Source organism: Schistocerca cancellata, chromosome 12 (genome assembly GCF_023864275.1).
Source record: "Schistocerca cancellata isolate TAMUIC-IGC-003103 chromosome 12, iqSchCanc2.1, whole genome shotgun sequence".
NCBI classification, from domain to species: Eukaryota; Metazoa; Arthropoda; class Insecta; order Orthoptera; family Acrididae; genus Schistocerca; species Schistocerca cancellata.
Genome location: NC_064637.1, coordinates 120,918,679 through 120,932,314, shown reverse-complemented (window position 1 = coordinate 120,932,314; position 13,636 = coordinate 120,918,679). Strand labels below are relative to the sequence as shown.

General features: G+C 44.2%; 1 protein-coding gene and 1 non-coding gene across 2 annotated transcripts in view; both read right to left on the bottom strand.

The window, feature by feature from the left end:
- The window catches only part of LOC126109899 (sclerostin domain-containing protein 1-like), a 519,785-nt gene that overhangs the window by 74,138 nt on the left and 432,011 nt on the right, over positions 1-13,636 (bottom strand). The window lies entirely within an intron of this gene.
- Trnas-cga (transfer RNA serine (anticodon CGA)) lies at positions 7,522-7,596 on the bottom strand. Its single transcript has one exon. It is a non-coding gene; the product is annotated as a tRNA-Ser (tRNA).

The window sequence follows — 13,636 nt, the reverse complement described above, 5'->3', positions numbered from 1 at the left end:
GGCCTATTCTACACCATATTTTAGATCTATGTGACGATGCTATGCTGATTATATTTATATGTTTTGACGATGCCATTATGGCCGTATCACTTTAGGACATGGTGTAAAAAAGATCTGAGGATGGTCATTACAGACTCGAATAAAAAGCATTTTAAATATAAAAGTGTTGCAATCCAGAAAATGTCAGTACTATATTTAACGATGTGTGTTACATTATTACTCCACTACACAGCAATCAGTAAGTGAATGGTTCAAATGGCTCTAAGCTCTATGGGACTTAACATCTGAGGTCATCAGTCCCCTAGACTTAGAACTACTGAAACCTAACTAACCTGAGGACATCACACACATCCATGCCCGAGGCAGGATTCGAACCTGCGACCGTAGCAGCAGCGCGGTTTCGGACTGAAACGCCTAGAACCGCTCTGCCATAGCGGCCGGCAATCAGTAAGTGAAATCATATTAAGAAGAACTGGTATCAAATTAGTAGTTACAAGTAAGCACCTTTTGAAACAGAAACTATTGAACACTAAGACAAGTTTCCATTTTCAAGACAGATAAAAATGACGAATCATCAAAAAAGAACTCAGTTAATTTGCGAATATCACATGTTCCGTTGTAAGAAAAACCTCCTTTCGTTTCAATATACAAGATGGTGCACAACGAAGTATGGTTTATTTGCCTCAAGTTATATAACTAGTTTTAGAAAATGTACGCAGCTTTGTTATGCGCAAAATTCTGTAACATCTTTAATATATTAAACAACACTTAAATGTGAAGATATGTCAATACTTACAAACTCTGCGTAAAATACAGCCTCATCCGTCACAACAACAAAAACAGTGGAGAAAAACGTTAATGTGATGTCTGTTGTTTCTTACATTTCAGAAAGAATAGACACAACTTACGGTGTATAAACGGTGCAACGACCGAAGATACATTCGTTCATTACGGATGCACACCACGGCTGCTACGCTAGTAGTGCGTAATAGCCTGGGGAATTGGGTCCTGTAGGAAGCGTGATCGGATGGCCGAGGCGGTTACTGTGATCGTTCGCGTAAGCGGGAGATCGGGATTCGAGTACCAGTCAGGTACAAATACTCACCTGTTACTATTGATTTATTTCAGTGCCCAGATGCGGCTAACGTCAGTGAAGACCTGTGAACAGTAGAAAACTCTGGAGACTGCTAAAGAATGTCTCTTGCTCGCATTCTTTCGTGTGATTCTGACACTGGTCACTTGACTCGAACAGCATGGGTAGCAGGTACATTATCTAGGCACATCAGTCTCCGCTGCAGTCACGTGACGAATCATTGCGGAAACGTTTTGAGTGTGCTACTGAAAATGCCACCAGGCTTTGTCATAGAAACCAAAATGATTTAGATTCTGAAATCAACTGCGCAGTTTTGTCATGCATTAACACCCATCGTACTCCGCAGCCACCTAATGGTGTACGGCGGAGGGTACTTTTTGTATCACTGAGTCCCCTATCCCTGTTCCACTCGCGAATAGCGCATGGGATGAATGATTGTTGCCGGCCAGAGTGGCTGAGCGGTTCTAGGCGCTACAGTCTGGAACCGCGAGACCGCTACGGTCGCAGGTTCGAATCCTGCCTCGGGCATGGATGTGTGTGATGTCCTTAGGTTAGTTAGGTTTCAGTAGTTCTAAGTTCTAGGGGACTGATCCACAGCAGTTAAGTCCCATAGTGCTCAGAGCCATTTGAATGATTGTTGTGAAACCTCTGTATTGGCTCTAATTTCTCGAAAAATGGCTCTGAGCACTATGGGACTTAAAAGCTATGGTCATCAGTCCCCTAGAACTACTTAAACCTAACTAACCTGAGGACATCACAAAACACCCAGTCATTACGAGGCAGAGAAAATCCCTGACCCCGACGGGAATCGAACCCGGGAACCCGGGCGTGGGAAGCGAGAACGCTACCGCACGACCACGAGCTGCGGACTCTAATTCCTCGAATTATCTCCTCGTGGTCATTACGTGATAAATATATGGGGGGAAGTAAAATGTTGTCCGACTCTCTCCGGAAAGTGCTCTTTCGAACTTTCAATGGTAAATCTCTCTGATATACAACGCCTCTCCTGCAACGTCTGCCAAAGGAGTTTGTTGTACATCTCCGTAACGCTCTCGAGCCGGCTAAACGATCCCGCGTCGAAACGCGCCGCTCTTCGTTGGATCTTCTTTGTCTCTTCTATCAGTCTTTCCTGGTATGGATCCAGATAGATGAACAGTACTCAATAATAAGTCCCATAAATTTTCTATGGGATTCTTATAGGTCGGTCTGGGTGGCTTACCACCCACTCGAATTGCCCAGAACATTCTGCAAACCAATCGCAAACAAATGCGGCACAGTGATGGGACATTACCATCCAAAATAATTGTATTTTGTTCGGGAACATGAAGTCCATGAATGGCTGCAAATGGTCTCCAAGTAGCCGAACATAACCATTTCCAACCAATAATCGATTCAGATGGACGGGAGGACTCAGTCCATTCCATGTAAACACAGCCCACACCATTATGGAGCCACCACTAGCATGCAGAGTGCCTTGTTGACAACGTGGGTCCACGGCTTCGTGGCGTCTGCGCCACACTCGACTCCTACCATCAGCTCTCATAAACTGAAATTGGGACTTAAATGACCAGACCAGGTATCACAGACAGGAGCGCCTGCGATGGTGTACTCAGCGACGAACCTGGGTGCACGAATGGCAAAACGTCATTTTTTCGGATGAATCCAGGTTCTGTTTACAACATCATGATGGTCGCATGCGTGTTTGGCGACATCGCGGTGAACGCACATTGGAAGCGTGTATTCGTCATCACCATACTGGCGTATCACCGGCGTGATGGTATGGGGTGCCATTGGTTACACGTCTCGATCACCTCTTGTTCGTATTGACGGCACTTTGAACAGTGGACGTTACATTTCAGATGTGTTACGACCTCTGGCTCTACCCTTCAATCGATCCCTGCGAAACCCTACATTTCAGCAGGGTAATGCACGACGGCATGTTGCAGGTCCTGTACGGGCCTTTCTGGATACAGAAAATGTTCGACTGCTGCCAAAAATGGCTCTGAGCACTATGGGACTCAACATCTTAGGTCATAAGTCCCCTAGAACTTAGAACTACTTAAACCTAACTAACCTAAGGACATCACACACACCCATGCCCGAGGCAGGATTCGAACCTGCGACCGTAGCAGTCACGCAGTTCCGGACTGCAGCGCCAGAACCGCTAGACCACCGCGGCCGGCGACTGCTGCCCTGGCCAGCACATTCTCCAGATCTCTCACCAATTGAAAACTTCTGGTCAATGGTGGCCGAGCAATTGGCTCGTCACAATACGCCAGTCACTACTCTTGATCAATTGAGGTATCGTGTTGAAGCTGCATGGGCAACTGTTTGACTCAATGCCCAGGCGTATCGAATGAATGGCTCTGAGCACTATGGGACTTAACTTCTAAGGTCATCAGTCCCCTAGAACTTAGAACTACTTAAACCTAACTATCCTAAGGACATCACACACATCCATGCCCGAGGCAGGATTCGAACCTGCGACCGTAGCAGTTGACTTGATCAAGAGTCATGTGAAATATTAGTAAACAAGATGCCATAAAATTACTTTGTGTGTCACTGACCACTTTCGTTGAAGCTGTCTGTGCTCAACAGGTAACACAGAAGAGCTCAAATAAGTGTTAAAAGGGCAATTATTTTATAAGTTCATGCAACTTTCTGCGTGTTGAGAGGGGGTGGGGGGGAGGGGACGACGACGACGACGACGGAAAGCGGAAAGAGGAGAGAGAAGGTTGTCATATACCGTGTATTTTTAATATGTGGTATACATATAGCTTTGACTTCTTACTTAGTCTTCACTGTAATGCGAGCATGTACGCAAAACGCGCAACATAAATTCGTCCAAGTGTTGACAGTAAGAAAAATTGTGCGCTAGCATGCAAGAAAGAGGAAAATAAATACACACAAAAAGGAGAAAAAACGACAAAGAAGCAGATGTATGCAGGAAATTAGAGTTCTTTGGACACGTAAAAAAGGAACTGGCTTATGATCAAACCGTTTTGCAGTGATATCGCAGCAAAAATGTACTACAACAGACTCACTCATACAATTAAATGCCATATAATATCGAAAAATAGCAGTGGCTGATACAGATATACCGCCAAATGAATGCATCAGCTGTGACGCTGGTCACAAAGGGGGTCTACAAAGCTAAGGGTCTGGTTTATTCCACGGATCAAATAAAAATTGTTATGATTTGAAAAAGCTGTGACATCCCGCGATCACGTGACCGGGACTGGCAATGTGTGGTGACAACACCGTATCTGTTCTTCGCATCCGAATGCTCACTTGTGAGATATTTCTACTCTCTGTAGTTACGCAGAAACTGTATTTATCGTAACACAATGAATAATTTCAAGTTTAGGGCTTGAGATGCTCCACCAGCAATCAGCTCCGGCGTCGGAACGTTTGAGGTTAGGAGGGCAATTAAAAATCCAGGAAAGAGAGAAAGTATAAACAGCGCAACCATAATTCATGTACACAAATGAAAATATTGCTTGAACGGTTCCACTTGCGAATGAAAAGTTATTCCTTTATACAGGGTGATTCAAAAAGAATACCACAACTTTAAAAATGTGTATTTAATGAAAGAAACATAATATAACCTCCTGTTATACATCATTACAAAGAGTATTTAAAAAAGTTTTTTTCACTCAAAAACTTCAGAGATGTTCAATATGGCCCCCTCCAGACACTCGAGCAATATCAACCCGATACTCCAACTCGTTCCACACTCTCTGTAGCCTATCAGGCGTAACAGTTTGGATAGCTGCTGTTATTTCTCGTTTCAAATCATCAATGGTGGCTGGGAGAGGTGGCCGAAACACCATATCCTTAACATACCCACATAAGAAAAAATCGCAGGGGGTAAGATCAGGGCTTCTTGGAGGCCAGTGATGAAGTGCTCTGTCACGGGTTGCCTGGCGGCCGATCCATCGCCTCGGGTAGTTGACGTTCAGGTAGTTACGGACAGATAAGTGCCAATGTGGTGGCGCGCTATCCTGTTGAAATATGAATTGTTGTGCTTCTTGTTCGAGCTGAGGGAACAGCCAATTCTCTAACATCTCCAGATACTGTAGTCCAGTTACAGTAGCACCTTCGAAGAAGAAGGGACCAAAAACTTTGTTGGCTGAAATGGCACAGAAAACGTTCACCTTAGGCGAGTCACGTTCATACTGAGTTGTTTCCCGCGGATTCTCGTCGATTCACTTCTGCCGTACTCAGTAACACAAAAAGCTTTCTGTTGAGCGGTCGCCATCTTAGCATCAACTGACGCTGACGCCTAGTCAACAGCGCCTCAAGCGAACAAATGTACAACTAAATGAAACTTTATAGCTCCCTTAATTCGCCGACAGATAGTGCTTAGCTCTGCCTTTTGTAGTTGCAGAGTTTTAAATTCCTAAAGTTGTGGTATTCTTTTTGAATCACCCTGTACTTTAAGAACTTCAAAATGAAATTCAAAATTAAATGAAGCAGAGGATCGAAGTAGACGTACACTATCTGATCAAAAGTATCCGGACTCCTGGCTGAAAATGACTCACAAGTCCGTGGCGCCCTCCATCAGTAATGCTGGAATTCAATATGGTGTTGGCCCACCCTTAGCCTTGATGACAGCGTCCACTCTCGCAAGCACTCTTTCAAGGTTTCTTGGGGAATGGCAGCCCATTCTCCACGGATTGCTGCACTGAGTAGAGGTATCGATGTCGGTCGGTGAGGCCTGGCAGAAAGTCAGCGTTCCAAAACATCCCAAATGTGTTCTATAGGATTCAAGTCAGGAATCTGAGCAGGCCCGTCCATTACAGGGATGTGATTGTCGTGTAACCACTCCGCCACAGGCTGTGTATTATGAACAGGTGCTCGATCGTGTTGAAAGATGCAAGCGCCATCCCCGCATAGCTCTTCAAACAGTGGGAAGCAAGAAGGTGCTTAAAACAGTGTAGGCCCGTGCTGTGACAGAGCCTTACAAAACAACAAACACGACCACAACATAACACCACCGCCTCCGAATTTTACTGTTTGAACTACACACGCTGGCAGAAGACGTCCACCGGGCATTCGCCACACACACACACACACACACACACACACACACACACACACACACACACTGCCATCGGATCGCCACATTGTGCACCGTGATTCGTCACTCCACACAACGTTTTTCCACTGTTCAATCGTCCAGTGTTTACGTTCCTTGCACCAAGAGAGGCGTCGCCTGGCATTTACCGGCGTGATGTGTGGTTTATGAGCAGCCGCTCGACCATGAAATCCAAGTTTTCCCTCCTCCCGCCTCACTGTCATAGTACTTGCAGTGGATCCTGATGCAACTTCGAATTCCTGTGTTCAGATGGTTCAAATGGCTCTGAGCACTATGGGACTTAACATCTTAGGTCATCAGTCCCCTAGAACTTAGAACTACTTAAACCTAACTAACCTAAGGGCATCACACACATCCATGCCCGAGGCAGGAGTCGAACCTGCGACCTTAGCGGTCGCGCAGTTCCAGACTGAAGCGCCTAGAACCGCTCGTCCACATCGGCCGGCGAATTCCTGTGTGATGGTCTGGATAGATGTCTGGCTATTACAAATTACGACCGTCTTCACCTGTCAGCGGTCTCTGTCAGTCAGCAGACGAGGTCGGCCTACACGCTTTTGTGTTGTACGTATTCCTTCATGTTTACACTTTACTATCACATCGGAAACGGTGGACCTAGGGATGTTTAGGAGTGTGGAAATCCTGCGTACAGACGTATGACACCAGTGACATCCAATCACCTGACCACCTTCGAAGTCCGTGAGTTCCGGGGCGCCCCATTCTGCTCTCTCTCTCTCTCTCTCTCTCTCTCTCTCTCTCTCTTTTGCCGGCAGTAGTGGCCGTGCGGTTCTAGGCGCTACAGTCTGGAGCCGAGCGACCGCTATGGTCGCAGGTTCGAATCCTGCCTCGGGCATGGATGTGTGTGATGTCCTTAGGTTAGTTAGGTTTAAGTAGTTCTAAGTTCTAGGGGACTGATGACCTCAGAAGTTAAGTCCCATAGTGCTCAGAGCCATTTTCTCCCTCTCTTTTGTCATCAGTCTTCTGACTTGTTTGATGCGGCCCCCCGACGAAAGGAATTTCTCTCATGTGCTAACCTCTTCATCCCAGAGTAGCACTTGCAACCTAAGTCCTCAATTACTTGCTGGATGTATTCCAATCTCTTACTTCCTCTACAGTTTTTACCCTCTACAGCTCCATCGAGTACCATGTCCTATCACACTGTCCCCCTTATCAGTGTTTTCCACATGTTCCTTTCCTCTCCGATTCTGCGCAGAACCTCCTCATTCCTCGCCTTACCAGTCCACCTAATTTTCAACATTATTGTGTAGCACCACATCTCAAAGGCTTTGATTATCTTCTGTTCCTGAAACTTCCTGGTAGATTAAAACTGTGTCCCCGACCGAGACTCGAACTCGGGACCTTTGCCTTTCGCGGGCAAGTGCTCTACCAACTGAGCTACCGAAGCACGACTCACGCCCGCTACTCACAGCTTTACTTCTGCCAGTACCTCGTCTCCAACCTTCCAAACTTTACAGAAGCTTTCCTGCGAACCTTGCAGAACTAGCACTCCTGAAAGAAAGGATATTGCGGAGACATGGCTTAGCCACAGCCTGGGGGATGTTTCCAGAATGAGATTTTCCCTCTGCAGCGGAGTGTGCGCTGATATGAAACTTCCTGGCAGATTAAAACTGTGTGCCCGACCGAGACTCGAACTCGAGACCTTTGCCTTTCGCGGGCAAGTGCTCTAGTTCTGCTAGTTCTGCAAGGTTCGCAGGAGAGCTTCTGTAAAGTTTGGAAGGTAGGAGACGAGGTACTGGCAGAAGTAAAGCTGTGAGTACCGGGCGTGAGTCGTGCTTCGGTAGCTCAGTTGGTAGAGCACTTGCCCGCGAAAGGCAAAGGTCCCGAGTTAGAGTCTCGGTCGGGCACACAGTTTTAATCTGCCACGAAGTTTCATATCAGCGCACACTCCGCTGCAGAGTGAAAATCTCATTCCGGATCTTCTGTTCCTGTTTTCCCACAGTCCATATTTCACTACCATACTGTACTCCAGACTTACATTCTCAGAAATTTCTTCCTCAAATTAAGGCCGATGTTTGATATTAGTAGGCTTCTCTTGCCCAGGAATGCCGTTTTTGTCATTGGCAGTCTGCTTGTGATGTCCTACTTGTCCGACATTGGTTATTTTATTGCCTAGGTAGCAGAATTCCTCAACTTCATCTACTTCGTGACCATCATCAAGTTTCTCGCTGTTCTCATATCTACTATTTCTCATTAGCTTCGTCTTCCTTCGATTTACTCTCAATCCATACTCTGTACTCATTAGACTGTTCATTCCGTTCACTCAGGATAGCAATGTCATGAGCGAATCGTATCATTGGTATCGCTTCACCTAGAATTTTAATTCCAATCCTGAACCTTTCTTCTATTTCCATCACTGCTTCCTCGGTATGCAGATTGAACAGCAGGGGCGAAAGACTACATCCTTGTCTTACACCCTTTTTAACACGAGCACTTCATTCTTGGTCGTCCTCTTATTATTTCCTCTTGGCTGTTGTACACATTGTATATGACCCGTCTTTCGCTATAGCTTACCCCTGCTTTCCTCACAGTTTCGGACATCTTGCACCATGTTACACTGTCGAACGCTGTTTCCAGGTCGACAAATCCTATGAACGTGTCTTGATTTTTCTTTAGTGTTGCTTCCATTTCTAACCGCAACGTCATCTAGCGCATCCTCAATTTTCTTTTCCATTCTTCTGTATATTATTCTTATAAGCAACTTGGACGCATGAGCTGTTAAGCTGATTGTGCGATAATTCTCGCAGTTGTCAGCTCTTGCCGTCTTCGGGATTGTGTGGATGATGCTTTTCCGAAAGTCAGATGGTATGTCATCAGACTCATACATTCTACACACCAACGTGAATAGCCGTTTTGTTGCCACCTCCCCCAATGATTTTAGAAATTCTTATGGAATGTTATCTATCCCTTCTGCCTTATTTGAGCTTAACTCCTCCAAAGCTCTTTTAAATTCCGGTTCTAATACTAGATCCCTATCTCTTCTAAATCGACTACTGTTTCTTCTTCTATCACATCAGACAAATCTTCACCCTCATAGAGGCTTTCAGTGTATTTTTTCCACCTATCCGATCTCTCATCTGCATTTAACAGTGGAATCCCCGTTGCACTCTTAATGTTATCGCCCTTGCTTTTAATGTCACCGAAGGCTGTTTTGACTTTCCTGTATGCTGAGTCTGTCCTTCCGACAATTATTTTCTATGTCTTTACATTTTTCCTGCAGCCATTTCGTCTTAGCTTCCCTGCACTGCCTATTTGTTTCATTCATCAGCGACTTGTATTTCTCTATTCCTGAGCTTCCCAGAACATTTGTGTACTTCCTCTTTTCGTCGATCAATTGAAGTATTTCTTCTGTTACCCATGGCTTCTTCGCAGTTACCTTCTTTGTACCTATGTTTTCCTTCCCAACTTCTGTGATGGCCCTTTCTAGAATGTACATTCCTCTTCAACTGTACTGCCTACTGAGCTATTCCTTATTGTGGTATGTATAGCCTTAGAGTTTATCGTCTCCCGACATTTCTTAGTACTTCCGTATCTCATTTCTTTCCTTATTGATTCTTCCTGACTAATGTCTTAAACTGCAGCCTACTCTTCATCACTACTATATTGTGATCTGTGTCTGCTGCTGGGTACCCCTTACAATCGAATATCTGACTTTGGAATCTCTGTCTGACCATGACGTAATCCAACTGAAATCTTCCCGTATCACCCAGCCTTTTCCAAGTATACCTCACCAATTTGTGATTCTTGAACAGAGTTTTCGCTATTACTAGCTGAAACTTGCTGCAGAACTCAATTAGTCTTTCTCCTCTTTCCTTGTCCCGAGCCCATATTCACCTGTAACCCTTTCTTCTACTCCTTCCTCTACTACTGCATTCCAGTCCCCCATGACTTTTAGATTTTCATATCTCTTTACATACTGTACTACCCTTTCAGTATCCTCGTACTCTTTCTCTCTCTCTCTTCACCTTCAGCTTGCAACGTCGGCATGTATACCTGAACCATCGTTGTCGGTGTTAGTTTGCTGTCTATTCTGATAAGAACAACCCAATCACTGAATCTCTGTCGGTCCATTATGGCCAGGGGATACCAGCTGGTGTGTACTTCTCAATTCAATAAATTTTACCAACAGCCGTATACTTTAGGTTATTTCGAACGCTACCAGTTTCGGCAGTTCATTCTGACATCTTCAGGCCTCATATGCTTTTTTCGAATCAACAAGATTATCGTATAATGGCATAAAACTGGATACCGTGAATCCTAATCGTTGCGTAACTGATACGAAATCAGTTGCGTTCGAAATAAAATAAAATAACCTAAAGTATACAGCTGTTGGTAAAGTTTATTGATTTGAGAACTATCACTGAACTGTTCACTGCCCTACCTTCCTACTCATAACGAATCCTACTCCTGTTATACCATTTTCTGCTGCTGTTCATATTACTCTATACTCATCTGACCAGTGATCCTTGTCTTTCCACTTCACTTCACTGACCCCTACTATATCTAGATTGCGCCTTTGTATTTCCCTTTTCAGATTTTCTCGTTTCCCTACCGCGTTCAAGCTTATGACATTGCACGCCCCGACTCCCTTGATTATTCAGTCTTTTTCTTCCCAGAGATCCGAATGAGCTATCATGATGACACTTCTTCAATTACAGGCCACATGTGCTGTGGATACACGTTACGTGTCTTTAGTGCAGTGGTTTCCATTGCCTTCTGCATCCTCATGCCGTTGATCATTGCTGATTCTTCCGCCTTTGGGGCAGTTTCCCACCCCTGAACCTCTGTCCGCTCCTCCGCACTCTTTGACAAGGCCATTGGCAGAATGAAGGGTGACTTCTTATGCCGGAAGTCTTCGGCCACCAATGCTGATTATTAATCAGAATTTAATCAGCGGCAGGGGGGGGGGGGACCGAAGGCTTTTTGATTATGAATCAAAGACAGTACCCCTAGACCACGGGTGCATGATTCTGCTCCCTCAAACGACGTCTAATGGCGCTGATATGGACTACCTGGCAGTAGGTGGCTGCAAAACGCACCTATGAAAAACGTATGTTTTTGGGGGTGTCCTGGTACTTTTGACCACGTAGTGTATGTTCCAAACCGCTGGGCATAAAAATGCCATTTCAGGTGCTTGTACCTGGAGTTGTGCTGGTGATAAAACAGTAGGGTCAATTGTTCTGGATAGCCCTTGGAAGAGGGACCATTTGTGTACTCAACAGAACAATCGTCTTAGTGTTACTATCCTACAACAGCAAATGGTAAAAGTATGACTTTACACACTTCCTTCTGCTAAGGCAAATGGAGCAAATCGGTTGGTTCCTTTAGCATTTGAAGGGGTCTACGATGGGTCTGATGGGACTTATGGAGCCGCCATTTGTTGGTGGGGGGCTCCTCGGAAAACGGATTTTTTACTATTTTTTCGCCGTGACTAGCAGACCAAAACCCAGGCGAAGATTTCAAGATGGCTATACACAGCAAACCCTGAAACGTTTACTGTATATTCCCAGTATCCCGATCTCTAACAACCTTGAAAATTTTCTTAATATCTTTATCCGTTTCCGAGATACAGAGGTTCAAATTTTCTCTACTTGTCTGCGTAAAATACGCAAGTAAAATACCGTCTGAGGCGAAAATGTTGTTTATAAAGTGATGTACCATGGAGAAATATACTGTAAAGTTATTCCGTTATCATCTAGGAACGCCATGTTGTAGTACTGAAGCAAATGCAGTTTTTTTATTTTTATTTCACGTAAATGCAGTCTGAGGTGTAAAATTAGTTTTCCGTTATTTCAATGTCACATAAGTAAACTATCTAAATCCGTCGGATGGCAGCTTCTACACAGCCAGAAATAACATCCTAGTGAGGATCTTTGGTTTTCAGGCGTGAATCTTCTGTTTTAGAGGTTTTTGCTAGGCTGCTAAAGCAAGTTTTTCCTAAGTCGTTTAGTTATTAATCTTTGTGGCTGCTGAAGCATATTTACAGTAATATGAAACTTTCGATTTCTTTGGGCGTGATTGTGAGAAATGGCAGAAACATGTGCAGAAGTGATAAGTAGTTGTATGTAGATTAATAAGGCCACCTCGCCTCATTAGGAGAAAACATCCCTGATAAGAGAATAATAAAAAATATCATTCAGGAAACTTTTCTCCAAAGAGTGGCCAGGCAAAGTAACTGCTCGGTTCCGGAGCACAGGGATTTACCACTTTGACCCCATTGTCATTCCTCCTGAATTTTTTGCTCCCAGTGGAATCACTGAGGGAGAAAACCCAGCACACCAGGGTAATGGAGGATGGTGACTCCACAGATGACGGTGAAAACGCTCGTGATCTGAGACGCAAGCTATGCTTGCAATGGAACCTGATGAAGCAAATCAGTCAACGAAGCCACCTCACAAGACTAATGAGAAACCGTTCCTGAAATGGAAACCTGTCATCATCTGGTGGGTGGTCCTTCATCGACATTCTAAAACCGCCAAAAAAGAAAAAGAATCGCACCCGTAGAAGGAAAAGTTTGTCATATGGGGGATCAACGTAACCTGAAGTTTGTCAGAAGAGAAACAGCGAACATCGACATGAAGACAACGGCAGTCAGTGTCAGTCTTCGAGGAAAATTTCTCAAGCAGACCCCAACACCTCAAAACTGGATGCATTTACATCTTGGTACTGTTTCATGTGCACTAAAAAGTTGGTAGGAGATACGCTGTTCACTGTGGACTACATGTTTACGAGCTTTGTACTGGGATTGACAGAAAGAGAGACTGTTGAGAACTGTTTGTGCTCCTACCGTGAAATACTGTAGTTCAATCTCAGTCTGCCAATCTGAATTATTCTTGTCGCTTTTCTTTTCTTATCTAATAAACTTTTTTTTGTCTGTTTATTCGGCATTTCACTGTCTCCGCCCGATCTTTTATTAGACCTAGTCTTATTGCAGTATATGGCGTGACGTTATTAGGAAACAAAAAAAGGCCATTTACTACGTTTGAAATTTCAGTTCAGAACATGAACTGTTTTTAATGACCAGAAATTTTTTTCTTAGTAGCTCAAGAGCTATTATAAAGGCATGCGAAGTTCAAAGTTATTCGGCTGAGTAGTTTGACGATGAAAAATTGTCAAAACTTAAGGTGGCGTTATTTGGCGCTTTTAACTTCTTTTCAAGACCCTATCCATTTCGTTCAGCTCCTGTGCCGTCTCTAATGGAACTACAGTGTCATCGGTAGACCTCAAAGTTTTTAAAATATAACCAATAAATACTACACAGTTTTGTGTAGTTCCATTACTTATATGGATATAAAAGACTAGCCAAGCAAATCTTCAACTTACCAACAGCTACAAATCCAAAACCACATGATTCACCGAAATTGACAAAGAAATAAAAAAAAAACCCTGGAATTAAAGTGGACGTAATAGGTAACAGAATACATTTT